At 45.7% G+C, this 20,591-nt stretch overlaps 1 protein-coding gene across 2 annotated transcripts in view; it reads right to left on the bottom strand.

The window, feature by feature from the left end:
* THO2 overlaps positions 1 to 20,591 on the bottom strand; it is a 147,722-nt gene that overhangs the window by 30,909 nt on the left and 96,222 nt on the right. The gene's annotated exons all lie outside the window — the stretch shown is intronic.

Raw genomic sequence — 20,591 nt, forward strand, 5'->3', positions numbered from 1 at the left:
AGTGACATGCCCAGCTTTTCCGAGTCGTGGGGTTTAATAAGCCTTTCCCGACCCAGCCCTGCATTATCCATAAAGGTGACCCCCATGGTCACCATTCTCACCATCAGTTAGTACCACCAATGTGCAGCAGACACTCAGCCCACAGTACCCAGTCCTCTGGCATTTTTCTCCGTAACCTCCAGCACCCTAGTGTTTTTGTCTACATCAGACTAAAGCATCAAATCCACCCCACAGTACCAGATCAGCACTACCATTGGCATTTCCAGCCCTCACACAGCAAATCAGCCAACCTTTTCTACAATCGCACATTTCAAGATCAGCCAGCGCTTTCAGATTTCAGCCCTGTTGGAATTAGGGTTGCAGAGAAACGCACACAACTTGGAAATGACGAAGGAAGCTCAAGGCACACAATAGAGAGTATGCAATGGAAAGATGGATAGCCCTAGAGTGATGGGCGTATATCCAATGCTCGGAGGAAAAAACCTCCTAAAGAGGGAAAAATGCCCCGGCGGTCCTAGTGTGTTCACACACATCACTAGCACATGTATATAGTAACAAATCCCCCTTGGAGTGATGCGGTGACCGAGAGCTGGCACATTAGTAAACGGAAGTGACATGCCCTGAGGACATGATCAGTCCACAAAGGGAGCCCAAAGCTTTGCGGAAAGCTTCAAGCTTCTCACGAGACAATGCCTTTGTGAAAAGATCTGCAAGGTTGTCCTGTGTTGGCACATAAGCCAAGCTGATCTCTCCTGCTGAGAGCGTCTCCCTGACATAGTGGTAATGCACCTCAATGTGCTTTGTGCGAGCATGAAAAACTGGGTTCCTCGCAACTGCCAATGCGCTCTGACTGTCAGTGTAGATAGTGTTGGCAGTGTCTTGTCCAACACCCAAATCAGCCATAAGGCGTCTGAGCCATATACACTCAACCGTAACTGTGAAGACTGCCCTGTACTCAGCCTCACAACTCCAAGTGGCCACACTAGGTTGCTTCTTGCTCAACCATGATATACATGAACTGCCAAGCATGAAACAAAAACCACTTGTGGACACTCGCATGTCAAAACAACCAGCCCAATCTGAGTCCGAAAAAGCACGTAAGTCTGGCGGCAATGATCCCCCCTAAGGATAAAACAAGCGAAGATGTAAAGTGCCACTAAGGTAGCGGAAAATCCTCTTGACAGCCTGCCAATGCTTAGACACTGGGCTATGCATAAATCTGCTGACCTGTGAGACTGCAAACTGAATATCTGGCCTCATGTTGCATACATAAATGAGGAAGCAAACAGCAGTTTGGTAAAGAGTGACATCAGCAAGATCGCCAGCATCATGTAGACTCAACTTCAAACCTGTTTCCATGGAAGTGGCAATAGGTTTGCAATCCTCAAGTCCAAACTTACATAGCAATGTCTCTATGTAACTTTTCTGACACAAGGCAATACCACCATCACACTGCTTAAATTGTATACCCAAGTAATCATGCAACAGCCCCAAATCTTTCATCTTGAAAGTAGCATTCAAATCAGCCTTAAATTCAGCAATATGTCTCTCATTTGGTCCAATGATCAGCAAATCATCGACATAAAGAACCACAATGAGAAGTACATCACCCTCCTGCTTTACATACAATCTGCTTTCTGTTGGACTGTTACGAAAGCCTCGTTTAACCAAATGAGTGTCAGCTTTCTCATACCAAGCACGAGGAGATTGCTTCAGCCCATACAAAGCCTTCTTCCATCTGCACACTTTGTCCTCGTCCTTTTATGACAAAACCGCGAGCTGCGTTACATAAACTTCCTCAAATATGTCACCATTCAAGAAAGCAGTAACAATGTCTGATTGATGTACATCCCAACCAAAATGAGCTGCCAATGCACATAGAGAACACACAGTAGTCATACGACAAGTGGGAGCAAAAGTCTCTTCATAATCTATGCCTTTTTGCTGTGCATAACCCTTTGCAACAAGTCAAGCCTTATGGCGATCGATCTCACCATCCGGCTTGCGTTTCAACTTGTAAACCCACTTCGTACCAAATGCCTTTTTGCCAGGAGGCAAATCACATAAAGTCCATGTGTCATTTTCTATAAGTGCACCATATTCTGATTACATGGCAGCCATCTAATTTTCTGAATTCTGTGCCTCATGAAAAGACAGAGGCTCCTCGACATCATGTAAGCTACACACAGCCAAAGCATAACAATCTGATGCATAAGATGCATGGCGAGAGCCTGAACGAATACGAATAGACAAAGATGCATCCAATTTACTGTCACGCAAAGTGTGCACCAGCCATTTTGGCATACCTCTAGCCTGCTCATTTTCAACCCTTTCCTCATCAAGTACATCATGTACATCTGCATCAATAATAGGCTGATCTGTAACATTTTCAGAAACCCCCATAGGTTGTACATTTGCCTCATTGGAACTTACATTCGTATTTCCACCACTGAAAAGAGGCAACAAAGTGAGATAAATGTCCTATGAGCTTACATTACCGTCTCTAGTACATGACAGCAAGGGCTAAATAGAATCTTCCACAAACACTACATCCCGTGAAACCAAAATACGCTTTGTTTGCGGATGACATAACCTGTAACCTTTGCTTTCAGCACTATAACCAACAAAAATACATTTGACAGCCTTATCATCCAATTTTCTGCGCTATGTTTGTGGCACCAAAGCATATGCCAAACAGCCTAAAACACGCATGAGCTCAATAGAAGGCTTTCTATCATGCCATGCTTCATATGGAGTAATAGACTACAAAGCTTTCGTAGGACACCTGTTAAGTACATAAGTGGCACACATGATGGCCTCAAGCCAAAAAAAAAATGCGGCAAAGCTTGACTTTTGACCATACATAGTGCCATTTCCGTCAGTGACCTGTTTTTCCTCTCAACAACACCATTTTGCTGAGGTGTATAAGGCATTGTACATTGGTGTTTTATCCCACGACTAGCCAGAAATGCATTAACTTCATGAGACATATACTCCCCCCCTCGATCGGAACGAAGGGTGCCCATAGTACATTTCGAGACATTTTCAGCCATAGCCAGAAATTGTTTGAAGCACATAAAAACTTCGGACTTCGCTTTAAGCGGAAATACCCATGCATGCCTGGAGTAATCATCAATGAAAGTCACGAAGTAAAGGTAATTGCCCAAGGACGGAGTTTGCATGGGCCCACAAACATCACTATGCACAAGCTGCAACGTGCATGTAGCCCGAACTGAACCATCCTTTGGAAACTTAGAATGTTGCATCATACCCAAAATACAGCCTTCACAAACATGTTTGACAAGTGCTTCAAGAGGCGGCAAGGAAGCAACCATATCAGATTTCTACAAACACAGCAAACTGGAAAAATTCAGATAACCAAAACGTGCATGCCAAAGTTCTGCATCTGAAATAGCCCTTGAATCTACAACAACATTTGCAAAATTTTGTCCACACTTGTCATACAAAGTGAGCTTATACAACCCACGGCACAAAAGGCCATGCAACAATTTTATCACCAAAACTGAGATCATGAATTGTACATCTGTCATCCACAAATTTGACTACAAGTCCAAGTCTAGCAAGTGCAAATACAGACAAGAGATTCTTCTTGATTCCAGGTACATAAAGTGCATCAACAAGTGTGAAGGAACTGCCATTTGCAGCAGTAAGCACAATCTTTCCAACTCCTTGAACCGGATAAGAGGCATTGTTGGCACAAGTGACTGAATTCCCATGAGGGACAGACTCAAGAGAGGTAAACAATCCACGATGTGAGGTAATGTGCTTTGTAGCACCACTGTTGAAATACCACACATGAGAATCTGCAGCAACTGACAAGTATGCATCATGGACAGCAAGATTGTAAGTGCACTCTGCGCTAAAAGCCCATTCTGCATCAACATCAGCAACACAATCTCCTTTCACAGAAGACTCAACAATGGCTGCATTTGTAGTGGAACCAACATTTACAGTGGAACCACCCTCTTTCTTCTTAGCCTCTTTGGCCTTCAACTTAGGACACGACTTGCTCAAGTGATCATTAGCTTTACAATAATGGCAACGCGTCTTCTTTTTGCCCTTATCACCAGAATTTCCAGATGAATTGCTGCCAACAGAAGCATTAGGAACAGAAGTTTTGCCACTCGCAGCAGAACCATAAGAAGTGGCCGCATTGCTTACCACCCTTTCTTTGAGAAGCAATAAAAGCCTGTTCAACTGCACGCTGCCTAGTTTTGTTTTTTCTGGAAAGTGACTCTTGCAATAGCAATGTGCATAATGCATCAAACTTGACAACTTCAAGATTTCCTTGGGTCATCAGTCTCCAAGTACTAGCAAAAGTCTGATAGGAATCTGGTAAGGTATCAAGAACACTCTGCACAAGGGAACTGTCTGAAATGACTTCACCTGCAGAACTAAGTTGCTCATTGATATCCTTGACACCAGCAAGGAAAGTGTCCATATCATCTTCCTCATGCATAATCTTCGACTCCAGCTCTTTACACAGCAAAGCAATTTTAGCCTCATTGCGGCTTGCATAAAGACCTTCTAGAATATCCCAAGCCTGTTTTACAGATTTTGCTGAACGAATGTGAGAAACAATAGTGCACTTCACAGACAACGCAATCAATGCATGAGTCTGCGCATCCTTTACATCCCAACAAGCTTGTTCTGCCGTAGGCAAAACAACGCTAATAGCAGCAATCCTTGCAACAAGACCTGCAACATCCTCAACATCGCCTACACCCTCAGAACCTGGACGTACATCAATGCCCTGCACAATGTTCAAGACGCCCTTTGACACAAGAACATGTTGCATCATATAAGCCCACATAGGGTAGTTGTCCCCATCCAACCTGTCCTCAGCAGCAAGCATCTTGAACACATCTGTGTTGTTGTCAGCCATGATAGATGCTGCACCTGATGTGAAAACTGCCCGAAAATAGGAGAAACGGAGCGGGAACAACACGTGCTATATAGCACAAACCGTAGAAGACTATGGACACCTAATATGCAGAAAACGGCACTGACTGAAATTCTGCACAAAGTGACGAAATAGCCTGTGCAGTACTGCCTGTAGTGAAAACGGAGGCCAAAATGAGCCCAAATCAAAAATCTGAGCAGACTAAGCTCTACGAGCTTTCCCCAAAATTTCTGTCGACCTATGAACGCTTGCCAAAGCTCACTAAAATCGGAGAAAGTGAGCAAGCGTGTGCTGGAACAGCTGGTGACTAAGCCCAGGAGGACGCAACCTGCTCTGATACCAATTGTTGGAATTAGGGTTGCAGAGAAACGCACACAGCTTGGAGAAGACGAAGGAAGCTCAAGGCACACAATAGAGAGTGTGTTACTTAGTATGCAATGGAAAGATGGATAACCCTAGAGTGATGGGCGTATATCCAATGCTCAGAGGAAAAAACCTCCTAAAGAGGGAAAAAATGCCCCGGCGGTCCTAGTGTGTTGACACACATCACTACCACATGTATATGGTAACAAGCCCATTTCCATCGCCACCATCGGCATCCTCGACATCGGTATAGCAAATCAGCCCTTAGCCTCGCCAATTTACGGATCTAGACTGAAATTCCCTAGCCTTTTGCATTTCCAACCCTTAGCCTCTCAGATTCAAGCATCTACCGCAAAAATCATACCTGTAGCCGAGAACGGCTATGCCTGCTTCATACTGGAAGCTTCTGGGCGGAAGAAGTTACTACTCATATCTCCTTGCGTAGGGGATGCCCACACGAGTTCTCCTTGGCTGAAATCTACTTCTTGAATGCATCAGAGTGCTGAAATTTTCGTGGGCAGCCAGTACTACGCTTATGTGAGTGTGGCTATTCCCCGTAGGGATGCACAGAAGCACCTATGGGTGCACTTTACCTTCGTTGCGCGCTTCGAAGCCTCTGCACGGCCTTCACAGGCGCCAGAGCAAGAAATCGTGAGGAGAGAGAGGGAGAGGATTGAACTGCGAGCCCAAAGAGGAAGCTCTGTGAGTGCGTGTAAACTATTGTAGACCACCCCCACGTGGTAGCGCTGCGTCCTCTTGTAGCCTTGCGAGGAAATTCTAGGCCATCTGGCGTTGCATGAGAAATGAAATGAAATGTTATATTAACGTCTTCAAAAGGCCAAAGTGACCTATGATACCTGAAAGTTACAATGTGGTGGATCTGATACAAAGTCCGAGTAACAAAAGTAACAAAAGAGAGAGAGAGAGAGAGAGAGAGAGAGAGAGAGAGAGAGAGAGAGAGAGAGAAATGAAATGAAATGTTATATTAACGTCTTCAAAAGGCCAAAGTGACCTATGAGACCAAAAAGTTACAATGTGGTGGATCTGATACAAGGTCAGAGTATGACAAAATGACAAATGTCACAATAAAATACTATGGAATCCTAAACTACTAGGTGTGAACTAAGCAGCTAGCTGGGATAGCTGGATCACAAGAGATCCAGCATCGGTCGCTGGCGGATCTCATCAATCTCCTCCATGGTCAGTAGTCTGACCGGGTGTCGTGCATGTCGAGCCAAAGTGATCCAAATCCTCTGATGCAGCCTCCGCCAATGCTGTGTAGTCCTCTGCAGTCGTGGGCGTCTGGATCTTCCCAGCTCAATCGCTCGGTCGATCAGTGTGCCTCTGGTGTGAGGCGACGAGCTTTGCTGTGGTAGTAACTCCTTCGGGTGTCCAGTGGCAGCTCTAGAGAAATCTGTGATCTGTCTCTGGGACTGGCTAGCCTCTCCTCTCATCAGGCTCTCTCTGTGTCTGCGTAGCTTGAGCAAAAACAAACCCAAGCATCTCTGATCCTCGTACTGCATGACTCTAAAGAATGGTCCAAAGCCCTCTCTGAACAAGCAATGGAAGCGGCCTCGTATCTCGTAGTAGACGGTCGTAGTAGACGGGGCAGTGGCATGTGTAGTGCAACTCTGTCTCAGGCTCGATGTCACACAGGGGGTCCTAGCCTCTGCTGGTACTCCGATGTATCTCCTAGTCTCGATCAGCAGCTGGTGTGAAGATGTATGTATCTGGGCGATAGCGCATCGTATCCCATGAGACAAGTGAGTGTCCATGTATCTGGGCCTCGTCACAAAACCATCAACCGTAAGCTGGAGGAGATGCTCTCTGTAGAAAGCCATCTTCGTGCCCAGCTCCTGTGCTGGTTGTATCCATGTTCCTCCTGGTGTCTAGCTGAGTCAAGTCCTAGCGGATGAGCCCGGTGATCTCGGACTGTGTAAGAGTCAGAGAGGGTGCATCCAATGAGTACTGGAAGGGAGGCATTCTGTCTATGCTGAACCCATGCGCCTGAAACCATGATGTCATCTCCCCATACCAGCATGCTGTATCTCCTTGCATGGCTAACTGTCGAGAGGACTCAAGTGCAAGGCGGGCATATCTGTCTCTGGGAAGTTCCCACATGCAGTGTATGAAGGAGACCGATCTAGTGAGCACCTCAACCACTAGTGGGGGGGCAGCTAGCTCTGCTCAAACAATAGCACGTGGTACTGAGGCCTTGGCTCTAATGAGCCGCGAGATCATAGAGACCAGAGGCTTCTCCATGTCCCCCCATCCATCACTGCGGCCTGTCCTCCCGTGATGATCTAATGAAGGTCCCCAAATCTCAGCTCCATAAAGCAATGCAGAAGCCACCACAGTGTCAAAGAGCCAGAGCTTCGTCTGAGGCTCCTGAAACTGAACATGTGAACACATCCTTTCCAATCTACCCAATGCTGCATGGGCTCTGGTCAATCTAGTGTCTGCTGCCCTCCTCAATGAAAATGTTGGCCCACTAAAAACCACTCCGAGGTAAGTGTACGCCTCTGTATATTCCATAGTCTCCTGGCCGTATGTGAATGCTGGCGCTGATCTCCTGATCCACTGTGGGGTGGTATTAAATACCATGACCTTGGCTTTACCAAGGTTGACGGACAAACCACTTTCCTGAGCAAACCTATTCAAAGCATCCAAGTGACGTTGCATCCCCTCCGGAGAGTCGGAGATCAACACAATATCATCAGCATATAACAATAATGGAATCCATGTCCCTGCCAGCTGTGCACCTCTATCACCATGTCTCTCAATGTAGTCAGAAACCGCATCCACATACATACCAAATAGAGTAGGAGAGAGCGGGCAGCCCTGCTTCACCCCAATAGTGGAGTGAATCGGTGTGGATAGACCCTCTGAGGTGCGTACCTGCCCCACTACTGACCTGTATAATGCCATGACCCCCCCAATGAGCTTTGTGGGTACTCCCATCTGCTGTAATCTGCGCATCAATCTAGCTCTAGGCACTGTGTCAAATGCTTTGCGGAAATCCACAAAGATACAATAGATCCGTCTCCCACGCGATCTACCCTCCTCAATGATGGCTCTCAATGACAAGATATGGTCAAGAGTAGAAAAACCCCTCCTGAACCCTGCCTGCCAGGCTGCACGTATCCCCTCCCTCTCTGCCCATCCACTCAGCTGCTGCTCAAGAATAGATGCGTACAACCGTGCCAATGTGTGTCCAATCATGATAGTGCGATAATTCCCAGGCTCCATAGGGTCTCCCGACTTGAAGATAGGTACAATAGTAGATAGACTCCAAGTATCCGGCAAGCCCTCACACATGGCACGGTTAAACATCACTGCTAGAAGCTCTGCTAGTAGATCTCTGGCATGCGTGAAATGCTCAGCCACTAAACCATCATGATCGTATGCTCTCCCAGTCCTCATCCTGTCAATGGCCTTCCTCGCCATCTCCGCAGTGAAAAAAGCACATGTGTGTGGGCATGGATCAGGAGGGGCGGGAAGGGGGGGCTGCTCAGGAACTATGTACAGAGATGATGCGTACTAGCCCCAGTCCTCTGTAGAAGTGATGGGGGGGGGGGGGGGGGGAGAGTGCTCTTGAAAGAGGTGCCATGCCTCACGTGAGTCCTGACTCAAGAACAGCTGATATAGATCCTGCTCTAGCCGAGCCAAAAATGCCCTCTTCTTCCGCCGCACTAGGCGTCGGAAGTCAATCTGTGAGTGTCTGTGAGTGATGTCCCCCAAAAGCACCTCCCTCTGAAGTCTAGCTCTAGTGTCCCGGCATTCCTCATCATACCAACTGTTCTGGGGCATGCTCCCCGAACGGCGTCTCTACTCAGGCTGCATCATGTAGTGTCTGTGTCAATATAGTAGTAAGCTCCTCCAGAGGTCGCCCTGGCTCCTTTGTGCATAGGCGTCTGTAGATCCATCTATGTATACAAAGTCTGTCTCCCGCGTAAAGGTGTAGCGAGTAGGGGCTGCTGTCCGTAGCCTGTGTGCTACACTAAACTGAAAAGAAATGGTCATTGACACAAGAGCATGATCCACTGCCACACCAACAGGTCTGGGTCCAACCGTGAGATCCTGGATACTAGAGATGAGGCTCGGCTGTGCCATGACATAATCCACTGTGCTGGCTCCATGTCTATGTGGAAAGCATGTAAAACCCCCTGAAGCGGGAAATCTCTGTAGGCCATTCAAGATGGCCAATCCATGTGCCGTCCCCATGTCTATCAAGTGTCGTCCATACTCGGTGTATTCTCCATCTTGTGATAGTCTGGATAGGCCTGTCTCTGTAGCATCCAACTCTCTCAGCATCTCCTCTCAAGTATCATAAAATACTGTCTGATGATGGGCAGTCCTAGCGTTGAAATCCCCTAGAATGATGATGTCACCATCTCTAGAGAACTCCCATATGTCATCATCCAAAATAGAGAAAGGGGACTGTCCTCTGGGTGGTGCATACACTAACGTGCTCGGGGGAAAGTAGCAAATAGCAATGTAAAGATATCTGTCTGTCTCTGCTCTCAGTCTCACCCACATGTACCTAGCTTGCTCATCTCTGCGGGCTATATGTATCAATGGCTGCAACTCCTCCCTGAATAACACTGCCACTCCTCCTGATCCTCGCCCTCTGCGCTCTGATCGTGTCTCCTGTCTATAGGCAGTCTCCCATCTATATCCACTAATGTGAGGCATAGGTTGGCCAAGGGTCTGATGTGTCTCAGAGTAGAAGACGATGTCTCTTCCCCTGAAACTATCCTCAAAGGCGCCCACATCAAGTCGCATAGATCCATTACAATTCCACGTGGCAACTTTGAGGGTGGTCCCATGGGTCTCGCACCGTCATATGGAGCGCCGCTCTACAATCACAACCCGGCCATCTCTGTAGAAGGCCGTCTTTCCCTTCTCCCTTGCCGATTGAATCTCTGGCATTACCTCTCTCATATGCGCAAGTTGTGTGAGCGTGAGGTCATCTCCAAGAAATATGCCCATTTTCTTTAGTGTAGGACGCTTCTTCAAGAAGTCCTTTTTTGCCTCCATGGATGGGAGACGGATGATTAGAGCTCTCCCTTTTGAAGTCTCCCCATTGCCTTGTGTCTTCTTCCCCACCCTCCATGCCTTTGTATGAGTAGCCTCACTACCCATCATGCAGAGAAGTTCTTCAACTTCCCCTTCCACCTCATCTCGGTCTTTTAGACCGGTTACTCTTATATGCAAAGCTCTAGTTTTCCTTCGTTGTTCTTCCTCTAGAGTCATGTTGATGATTGCAGGAGTGGGGACAGATGTGGTTTCTTTCCCTTTGCCTTTCTTAACGATTTCTATCCACTTCTCGGCCTCATCCGCCTTCTTTTGCGTCTTCATGATCACATCCATCCACGAAGACGTCTTTACCATCTTTTGTTTCTCCTCCTCTTTGATCATTCGTACCTGCTCTTCGATGACCTTGATTTCCTCTACTACCGAAGGCCGGAATTCCCCCTCCTCTAGTCCACTGCTCGCTCTATCAGCGAGTTCTCGCTTGAGAGCTGAGACCTCTTCTTTAAGTGCTTTGGAGTCCGCCTTAAGTGCTTGTAGCTCTGCGTGCAAGTTTTCTTTCTCTTTCTTCCACTGCGCGCCTTCGTTGAGAAACATTTGAAGAAGGTTGGCCTTTTCTTTCCACCATCCCTCCATATCTGCTTTCCAGTCTTTCATCTCCCTCTCCATTTGTGTGATCCGCTTGTTTGTAAGCACAAAGGTTGCCTTCGGATGGGGCTTACATACCAGCGAAGCAGTCATGACCTCCATCAAAAATAAAAATACAAATGCACTTCTGCCAAGTCAACCCACTATGTCCACTATGTCCACATCACACATACATCCCTGTCCCACATAATGCATACATGTGTGTTCCCCATATCAATCGTACATTTTTGAGATTTTACTTTTCTGCAAATTTCTGTCAATGCTGAAATTTATGTAATTCTGAAATTCTGAAAATTTCCCTGCAGGTCTGCAACTCGTGAAAAATGTAAATGTAAATTCTTTATTTTCTAATTCTGCAGGTCTGAGTAAATTTTGCAGGTCTGAAAAAAAATTTCAGGTGTGACTGCCCGCTATCTGCCCTGTAATGCACCTGCGGGCTTTGGGAGGAAGGGGGGAGGGGGGGCGACGTATTGTCACAACAGGCGCAGTCCAACTGGTGAGAGTAAACGCGCTGCTGTCCTGCTGAGAGAGAGCACATGGGGCTGAGTGGGCTGTGTGGGCAGCGCTCAGCAGAGCAGTAGGTGGCGTGGGCAGCGCTCAACAGGGCAGGTGGTGTGAGGCAGTCCAGCGCTCAACAGAGCAGGTGGCATGGGCGGTCCACACACACACACACACACACACACACACACACAGAGAGAGAGAGAGAGAGAGAGAGAGAGAGAGAGAGAGAGTTCGTACAAATAGAAACGCTAGTTGTTCCATATTTCTCACGTTATGATTAAGTTTCTTTATAAGTTTATTAAATCTTGCCCCTTTCAGATTGGCCCGACCGCTTAGTTTAGAAGGTTTTAAACTTTACACTTAAAAACGAGCATTAAAATCCGGATTCCTAACCAATGTGGAGCACCATGAACTCTACTGTTTCCTGGCCTCTCCCGACTCACTCGGTCTGCTCCTGTCGGGACATATTTACCATAGTAACATGGAACGGGGGGTAATCGTACCGAAATGGCGTTCCGGCCGGTTCTATGCGCCGAAACGGTGTCGGGAACAGAAAAACGTTCCGAATCCAGAATGTAACAACGGAACGGGCGGGACGGGCAACAGGAACAGTTGGAACGGGCATACGGAACGGCTTGGAGCAACGGACAGCAAAATTGAAAGAGAGAGAGAGAGAGAGAGAGAGAGAGAGAGAGAGAGAGAGAGAGGTGGCACTTTGGGAGATATTTCAAACCTCTCAAGACTAACACAAGGGAGGGGCAGGGGGTCCTTTTTTCTTTAAAAGCTATCAATATGGCTCAAGCGGAACGCGCAACCATCAATATGGCTCAAGCCTCAAGGCTCAAGATCCATCAATATGGCACAACTTACAAGCTTCATTGGGAGGGAAGGTGGATATTGTCACAAAGTGATGACGTAGCGGACAGCAAAAACCCTAATTTCTGCCAGAAACCCTAAAATTCCTGCAAACCCTAATTTCCGGAAATCGTAGAGGCGGAATATTAAAAATATATATATATTTTTTATTTTATTTTTTTTTTATTTTTTGGGAGGAAATTTTGAGCGACGCAAATCTCAGCTTTTCGCTTTGATTTGGGAGAAAGAAAGAGAAAAAGAGAACTTGCTTTTTATTGACTCTCATTGAGAGAGAGAGAGAGAGAATCTGCTTTTGCTTTCAAGCTTTTGGGGCTCTGCTTTTGGGCATCCCTTGTAACCTTTAAATTAGTGGTGAGGGCCTCACTTCTCAGAGCATCTGGACGCACAGTATGAGAGTGAAACCCTAACCGCTCTCTTGTACTTTGATGATTGATTAATATAAAAAGAAATACCGAAAGGGGCGCCAATCTTTGGGGCCAATATCGCTAGGCATGGAACTTCGCCGGGCCAGTGCAAATTTATTGTGATCTGTGAATTGTTTTGAAGTGGTTATTTGGTACTGTCGCGATTGATTCTTGACTTGGAGTGTCCAAGTCTGTTACAGTGGTATCAGAGCACGGCCGATTTCTCTTCTACGGGAAATCCGATCCCCGAATTTTATTTCCGCGGCACCTATGGCTTCAAGCAATGAATGATCAGTCGACTCCCTCTGCATCTGGAGATGCGGGCTGGGATCACAACGAAGATTCAGACAGAGAGTATGGCCCACCTCGGCCTACTCAGGCAGAGCAAAGAGACATGGAGCGTCGTCAATTGATTGGCGATGCAACAAAGATGATGCTCAATTTTGCCAAGGACCCGAAGATGGCAAAATATATGAACCAGATCTCTTTGGAAGAGGTACAGATGGAGTGGCAGAGAACCACAACACAACTCCCGAAACCTGCTCTCAAGAAACCTTTTGCCTCCAAGAAAATATACGGAGAAGGAACTGGAGAACGTGGTTGATGCATGGATTGCTCAGCTTTTTGACGCGCAAAAGAAAGCCAAAAAGCACGGCAAAAAGCAGAAGAAAGGCACTGACATCGCGGGATATTTGGGTCGTCGGTCGACATTTGACAAGGCAAAGAAATTGAAGAAGCGCGTCAAGTTTGAAGACCTACCCAGTTCTTCTTCTTCTTCTTCTTCTGACAGTTCTTTAAGCTCTTCAAACTCGAGCGAAGAAGACAGGAAAAGCAAAAAGCGAAGCAAGAAACAAAGCTTCGGAAACGGCAAGAAAAAGGCAAAGAAGGCTACATCTCGCCCAGAGACTGACAGTTCTACTGAGGACTCGTCTACAGACAACTCGGATTCCGATGACGGAAAGTTTTATGCGAACAAGAAGAATTTTTACAAAGCCAACCAGTATGACTTTCTCGAAGATAAAAGCAAGAAAGTCCGCGAGTTTAAGGAAGGTGGCCACTCGATCAAGTTTGATACTTTTTCAAGATACTCAGATGCTTCGAAGGCTTTGTCGTTTATACAGCAGTTTGACATCGCTTTCGCGGGAGGACGCTATTCAGAGCACTCCAAGATTCGGAGAGCTGTCTCTTACTTTAAGGGGAATGCTCGTACTTGGTGGTCCACGCTTCTTTTAAAAAAGACTGCGCCGGTTAAATGGCTGAAATTTAAGAAGCTTTTTTCTTTCTTCTTGGTTGACTCAAGAGTTTGAGCGAGATATACGAGCTGCTTGGAACCATCTTCGGATGACCAAGAAAGATACAATCAATGCTTATCGTGAAAGATTCTGGAGCTCTTTTCTACCCGCCTCTTTTCACTGCTTGGAACAGAAGTCAGCTTCTATTCAGGAGTTGATAAGTCATGCGAAGCGGGGCTTTGCCATTCACTCTAGCAGTCTGACCTACCCCACAGATGAGGCCATGACACAACGAGCCGAACAGACTTTTGGGAATGAAAGTAGAAAGAAAAAGAGCAACCCAGAGAACAAAGGATGCACGACCCAAGCTTACTCCTGAGGAGAGAGCTCGCTTCATCAGAGAGGGGAAGTGCTTTGGATGCGGGGAACAGGGACATATCTCCGCGAAGTGCCCTAAAAAGGCAAAGAAAGAACAGCATGATAAAGACGACGGCAGGCCTGAGAGTTTGCGATCAACTGAGGAACGTGGCAGAAAAGGCAGATAGAAAAGCAGAACTGGTACCACATGGTGTGGAACCTGCACCGAATCTAATGAATGAAAGTACAAACTTTGCCGCTTTTGGGGGAAAGTGAAGGATCAGGAAGCTCTTTTGAAGGAGCCAAGGCCAACTTCTTTTCACTTGGAATTGGCGGCTCGATTTGGAATTACGCCCGACAGACTAACGCCACAGGCGAAGGTAGTTCGACTGGCACCCGGATGGGATGTTGCCATTACACCGAGCATTGGCAAACTTCGTTTGCAATGACAGGGGTGTTCAGGGCACGCGAGTGACGTTCTACTCACGATCCCTTGGTACCACAAGAACTACGCCGTGGTTGACTACCGGGCCGAGAAAGCGACTTTGATAAATGAAGGGCTTAAAGATTGTACTTGATGAACTTCAGTTTCTTACTCATTCTTTTGGAAGAGAACTGAACGATGGATAAAGGTTGAATATGTTTTGACCTGATCAAAAGAACGCCAAGATTTTTCTCCACACTCATGCCGATTGCTTTTCAGAGGGCCTGAAGATCAAACCATTGATCTGATACCTGGAAGCACGCCACCGAATCGGCCACCTCACCGTGTGAGCCGAGTACAGAATGAAAAGATTATGAACCCAGTGAAAGACCTCTTGGAAAAGGGTCTTGTCCAGCCTAGTACTTCACCGTATTGCTCTCCAGTGTTGTTGGTTTTGAAGAAAGACGGATCTTGGAGAATGTGCATCGACTATAGCACTCTCAACGAAATCACCATCAAGAACAGATTTCCGATTCCTAGGATCGATGATATACTCGACAGGTTACAGGGATCCTCGTGCTTTAGCAGGATTGACTTGAAGAGTGGATATCATCAGATCAGGATAGCGCAAGGAGATGTCTACAAGACAACTATTCGGACGACTTTTGGGTTATTTGAGTTTTTGGTGATGCCTTTTGGCTTAACCAATGCTCCTGCGACATTTAACCGGATGCTGGACAGGATTTTTCAAGAGTACAGGCTATTTATTGGAACTTTCTTTGACGACATCATTGTTTTCTCCAAGAATGAGCAGAACACAGAGATCATCTGCTTCAAGTCTTTCAGGCATTACGAGATCACACGTTAGTGATTAATGCACAAAAAAGTGAATTTTTCCTACCAGAGATACACTTTTTGGGACACATTGTGTCAGCAGCAGGAGTGCAAATGGACCCGGCCAAGATAGAGACTATCCGTGATTGGCCCGATTTGAGGATTGTCCATGAAGTTAGAAGCTTCTTGGGACTGTGTTGGTACTACAGGCGGTTCATAGAAAGTTTGCAGAGGTTGCTTCCCCTTTGCATACCTTGACACAAAAAGGAGTACCTTTTTCGTGGGGACCCACAGAGGTGACTGCCTTTCGGACATTGAAAGAGAAATTGACTACGCGACCTATTTTGACTTTGCTGGACTTGCAGAAGTCATTTGAAGTATATTGTGATGCTTGTGGTTGTAGTCTGGGTGCGGTCTTGATGCAAGAAGGCCATGTCATAGCTTGCGAGAGCCGTTTGTTCTCTAGGCCGGAGATGACAGCACAGATTTATGAGAAAGTGCTTTTGGCAGTTATCCATGCTCTTACTCAGTGGCGGCATTACCTACTCGGAGCGGATTTTACTGTCTTTCCAAACCATCAGAGTTTGCGCTACTTCTTGTCACAGAAGCAGCTTTCAGAAAAGCAGATGCGGTGGACGAACATCTTGTCATAGTTCCACTTCCAGATTGTCCATGTGCAGGGACAGAAGAATGTGGTGGCAGATGCGTTGTCTCGGAAACCGTTGGTTCTGGCTATTTCCGCGATACATCATAGGAGCTTCGAGAATATGGTCGATCAGTATGCCACAGATACAGATTTTGCAGATATTTTCACACGGATACGGGATGGGGAGACAATAGCGGGATACTCCCTTCGGGAAGGCTACTTGATGAAAAAGACTATGTAATGCGTTACACAGCCGTTGAGGGATAAGGTTATGACTGAATGCCACTCTCCACCTTTTACGGGTCACCGCGGCATTGCTACCACCATGAAGGGGGTAGAGAGATACTTCTTTGGGCCGAGACTCAAAAAGGATGTGGAAGAGTTTGTGCGCAGTTGCTTGGTATGCCAGAAGGTCAATTTTGACAGGCATAAGGCACAGGGATTGTTACAGCCTTTACTCGTACCCACCCACCCCTGGGAAAGTATTGCAATGGATTTCATTTTTGATCTCCCGAGAACACAGAAAGATCACGATGATTTCTCGATTACATGGCACGTCTCAGACGATTGTCTCCGACAGAGACCGCAGATTTATGAGTTTGTTTTGGAAGACAATTTGGGAGAACATTGGCACGCAGTTGCAGTTCTCGTCATCGTTCTACTTGCAGACTGACGGGCAATTTGAGATTGCCAATTCAGTGATTTTAGATTTATTGAAGTCTTGTATCTCGGATCAGAAGACTCAATGGGAAAAGAACTTACCTTTGGTGGAATTTGCCTACAATAACACGATACACTCTTCGACGGGGAAGACGCCATGTGAGATTGTTGAAAGTGTTGCGAAGGTTCCATCCTTCCTGAGCACGAAAGATTAGATATTGGAAGCGGATGTATATTCGCAAGATTTGGAGACGGCTTTTGCCAAGGTTCGCGAGACTTTACAGGAGTCTCAAGAATGACAGAAAAAGGCAGCGGGTCGCCATCGTCTAGACTTGAAATTGAAGGAGGACGATTGGGTGCTCTTACTTTTGAGAAGGCACGCCTGCGAAAGAAAAAGGGAAAGGAGAGGCTTTTTCCAAAGCTTAGTATGTGATACTACAGACCTTTCCAGATCACTGACAAGATAAATGATGTCTCCTTCCGATTCGAACTGCCAGATACTTGGAGGATTCATAATGCATGGCATGTGAGTCTCTTGAACCCTGTTAAGGGTGATGTGCCTGAAGATGGGGAGCCTGATGAGTAACCCGCAGTGGAAGAAAACGAGGAGATCCTTGTTCCTGAACAGATTTTGGCACATAATGATACGAAGAAAGGTAAAGTCCGAAGGCGGTTCTTGGTTTAGTTCAAGAACTTTCCTGCATTTGATGCGAAGTGGATGGAGGAGGAGGACCTAGCAGATACTCCTCGGATTGTGAAACTTTACCTCGATGCTTTGGTTTAGCATAGTCTACTCCAAACGGAACCCAAAATTCAGCTTGGCCGGAGATCTGGTGCAGTGGGATGCACAAGAGGGGAGTTACTCCACTCCTTTGTGAACAGATGCCTCGATGTTGATACTAAAGTCACTGATGTCTCTTTGAGCTTCAGAGATACTGAGAGCTGACAGTATTCTGCTGGATGACTTTATGAAATGGAATTCCTAATTATGATACTGATTTGTTCTTGACTTCTTGTGAGTGCAGGAACTGATAGCCGAAATGACTGCAGCATTTTGGTCTGATTGATCTCGAATAGACATGGTTGCAATAGGGGTTAGTCAATCGCACATCGATGAGGTCCCGATTGGACCTAGATGTGATTGCTAGCTACATTGCCGATAAATCATGGTCTAAGATCCAAATGAATGTTGAATGTCATGTGATGTCCTCTGATGTCGTGTGATGTGACTGTCGATTTTGTACATGTGCTAGATGTGTGTTCCTAGTACGTAGGTACTAACAGTCAGTGTCTGCTAGGACGGTTTATGGCTTTTGTCGGTTTTGCAGGCGTAATCGCGGTCGATTACAATGCTTTCAAGAGGGGGATATGTCACAAAGTGATGACGTGGCGGACAGCAAAAACCCTAATTTCTGCCAGAAACCCTAATTTCCGAAAATAGCAGAGACGGAATATTAAAAATATATTTTTTTTTCTTTTTTTTTTCTTTTTTTTTTGGGAAATTTTGAACGACGCAAATCTCAGCTTTTCACTTTGATTTGGGAGAAAGAAAGAGAAAAAGAGAACTTGCTTTTTACTGACTCTCATTGAGAGAGAGAGAGAGAGAGAGAGAGAGAGAGAGAGAGAGAATTTGCTTTTGCTTTCAAGCTTTTGGGGCTCTGCTTTTGGGCATCCCTTGTAACCTTTAAATTAGTGGTGAGGGCCTCACTTCTCAGAGCATCTGGACGCAGAGTCTGAGAGTGAAACCCTAACCGCTCTCTTGTACTTTGATGATTGATTAATATAAAAAGAAATACCGAAAGGGGCGCCAATCTTTGGGGCCAATATCTCTAGGCACGGAACTCCGCCGGGCCAGTGCAAATTTATTGTGATCTGTGAATTGTTTCGAAGTGGTTATTTGGTGCTGTCGCGATTGATTCTTGACTTGGAGTGTCCAAGCCTGTTACAGATATCCTTCCCATTCTCTCCTAGATAATCCAAACCCTCAAGCTCTCAAGAGTCAAAAACAGGCTCCCCCATGGCATACTTTAAATTCACCGTTCCGGACATCGTTTCCGTTCCGTTCTAAACAGTTGTCCTCAATTGTAGGGCTTCATGATACTAATGCACGATGTCTAAGAAATCTTGCAAATCTGGTTCTGTCATCCACTGAGCATCTAGAGGGGAATTGTTAAACTTTACTAAGTACTTACGATGAGTTCTTTGAAACTTCAGTTGGCGCTTCCGATGGTGTATAATCTCTTTTGGAAGAAGTATTCTTCAGTTTCATCTACCTCAAGGGGATCTTATGTAACTAGTTTTGCAGGAGGGTCGCCAACAAACTGTTGTAGAAGACTCATATGGAAAGCATTATGAATTTCCCAAGCCTGTGGAAGATCAAAGCAAAATGTGAGGTCAGTTATCTGTTCTGTAATCTTAAATGGGCCATGATATCTCTTAGAAAGATTTACAACTTTTCCTTTCTCGTTGGCATGTTTCTTAAGTTTGGATTGTCACACTGGAGAAGAACAAATTGTCCTTCAATTAGCTTGAGATCACAACGATGTCTATCTACTGCTTTCTTATGCTTTTCTTGAGATCGAAGGATAGAACGCTTCACTTGAGTGTCGGTATCGAGATCTTGAACAAATTCATCCGCTATATATATTTTATCCTTTGTGAAAAGGATTGGAGGAAGATGTGGTTTGCCATAAAGAACCTCGAAAGAAGGTTTTTTTTGTAGAGGAATGTACACTGTTATTATAGGCAAATTTTGTGAGATGTAGATACTTCCTCCATTCTTGTTGGTTACCTGAGACATAGCACTCTAAGATGTCTAGGGTTGTAGAATTAGCGATTTCACTTTATCCATCTAAGTGAGGATAATAAGCTGAAAGAAAATTCAGCTTCGTTTCTAGATTCGTAAAAAGTGCTCGCCAGAAATTTCCGATCATTCATGGGTCGCAATCACTGATAATCGTTGTGGGTATGCCATGATGCTTAAAAGTCTGGGCCAAGAAGACCTTGGCCATGTGGTCATGTTTGATGGTCTTTCTTACTGGAATGAAATGAGCTTGCTTACTCAATCTGTCCATAATAGTCCAGATTGCATCATTTCCATTCGAAGTTCGTCGCAAATCCATTATAAAATCCATAGCAATACTTTCCCACAGTACTTGAGGTACGGGTAGGGGCTGATGTAAACAAGGAGTTTTATGGTGATAATACTTAGCTTTTTGACATGGTACACATTCTCTGGCATATTTATCTATGTCACCTCGTAGTGTTGACCAATAGAAATATATTTTTGAGGCTTGTGTTGTGAACATTCTGCCTCTGTGTCCAGTTTGTATCTTGATGATGTATGCTTGCTATAGCATCTACTTGGGCCGTCCGGAAAGAGCATCTGCAACTACATTCTTGTTTCCACATGTGTATAGTATTTGAAAGTGAAACATGGAGAGGAAATTGGCCCATCTCATCTGTTTCTCAGACAATTTATGTTGAGAGAGAAAATACCGAAGACTTTGATGATCTGTCTTGATTGTATAATCAACTCCCAGAAGGTAGTGTTTCCAAACTGAGAGAGCATGAATAATTGCGTGAGTTCCTTCTCATAGATGGAAGCATGAAGCTCCGCATCATGAAGTCTTCTACTTTAATAAGCTATTGCATGGTCTTCTTGATTAAGAACTGAGCCAATGCAATC

Source organism: Adiantum capillus-veneris, chromosome 12 (assembly GCF_014529385.1).
Source record: "Adiantum capillus-veneris isolate H3 chromosome 12, ASM1452938v2, whole genome shotgun sequence".
NCBI lineage: Eukaryota > Viridiplantae > Streptophyta > Polypodiopsida > Polypodiales > Pteridaceae > Adiantum > Adiantum capillus-veneris.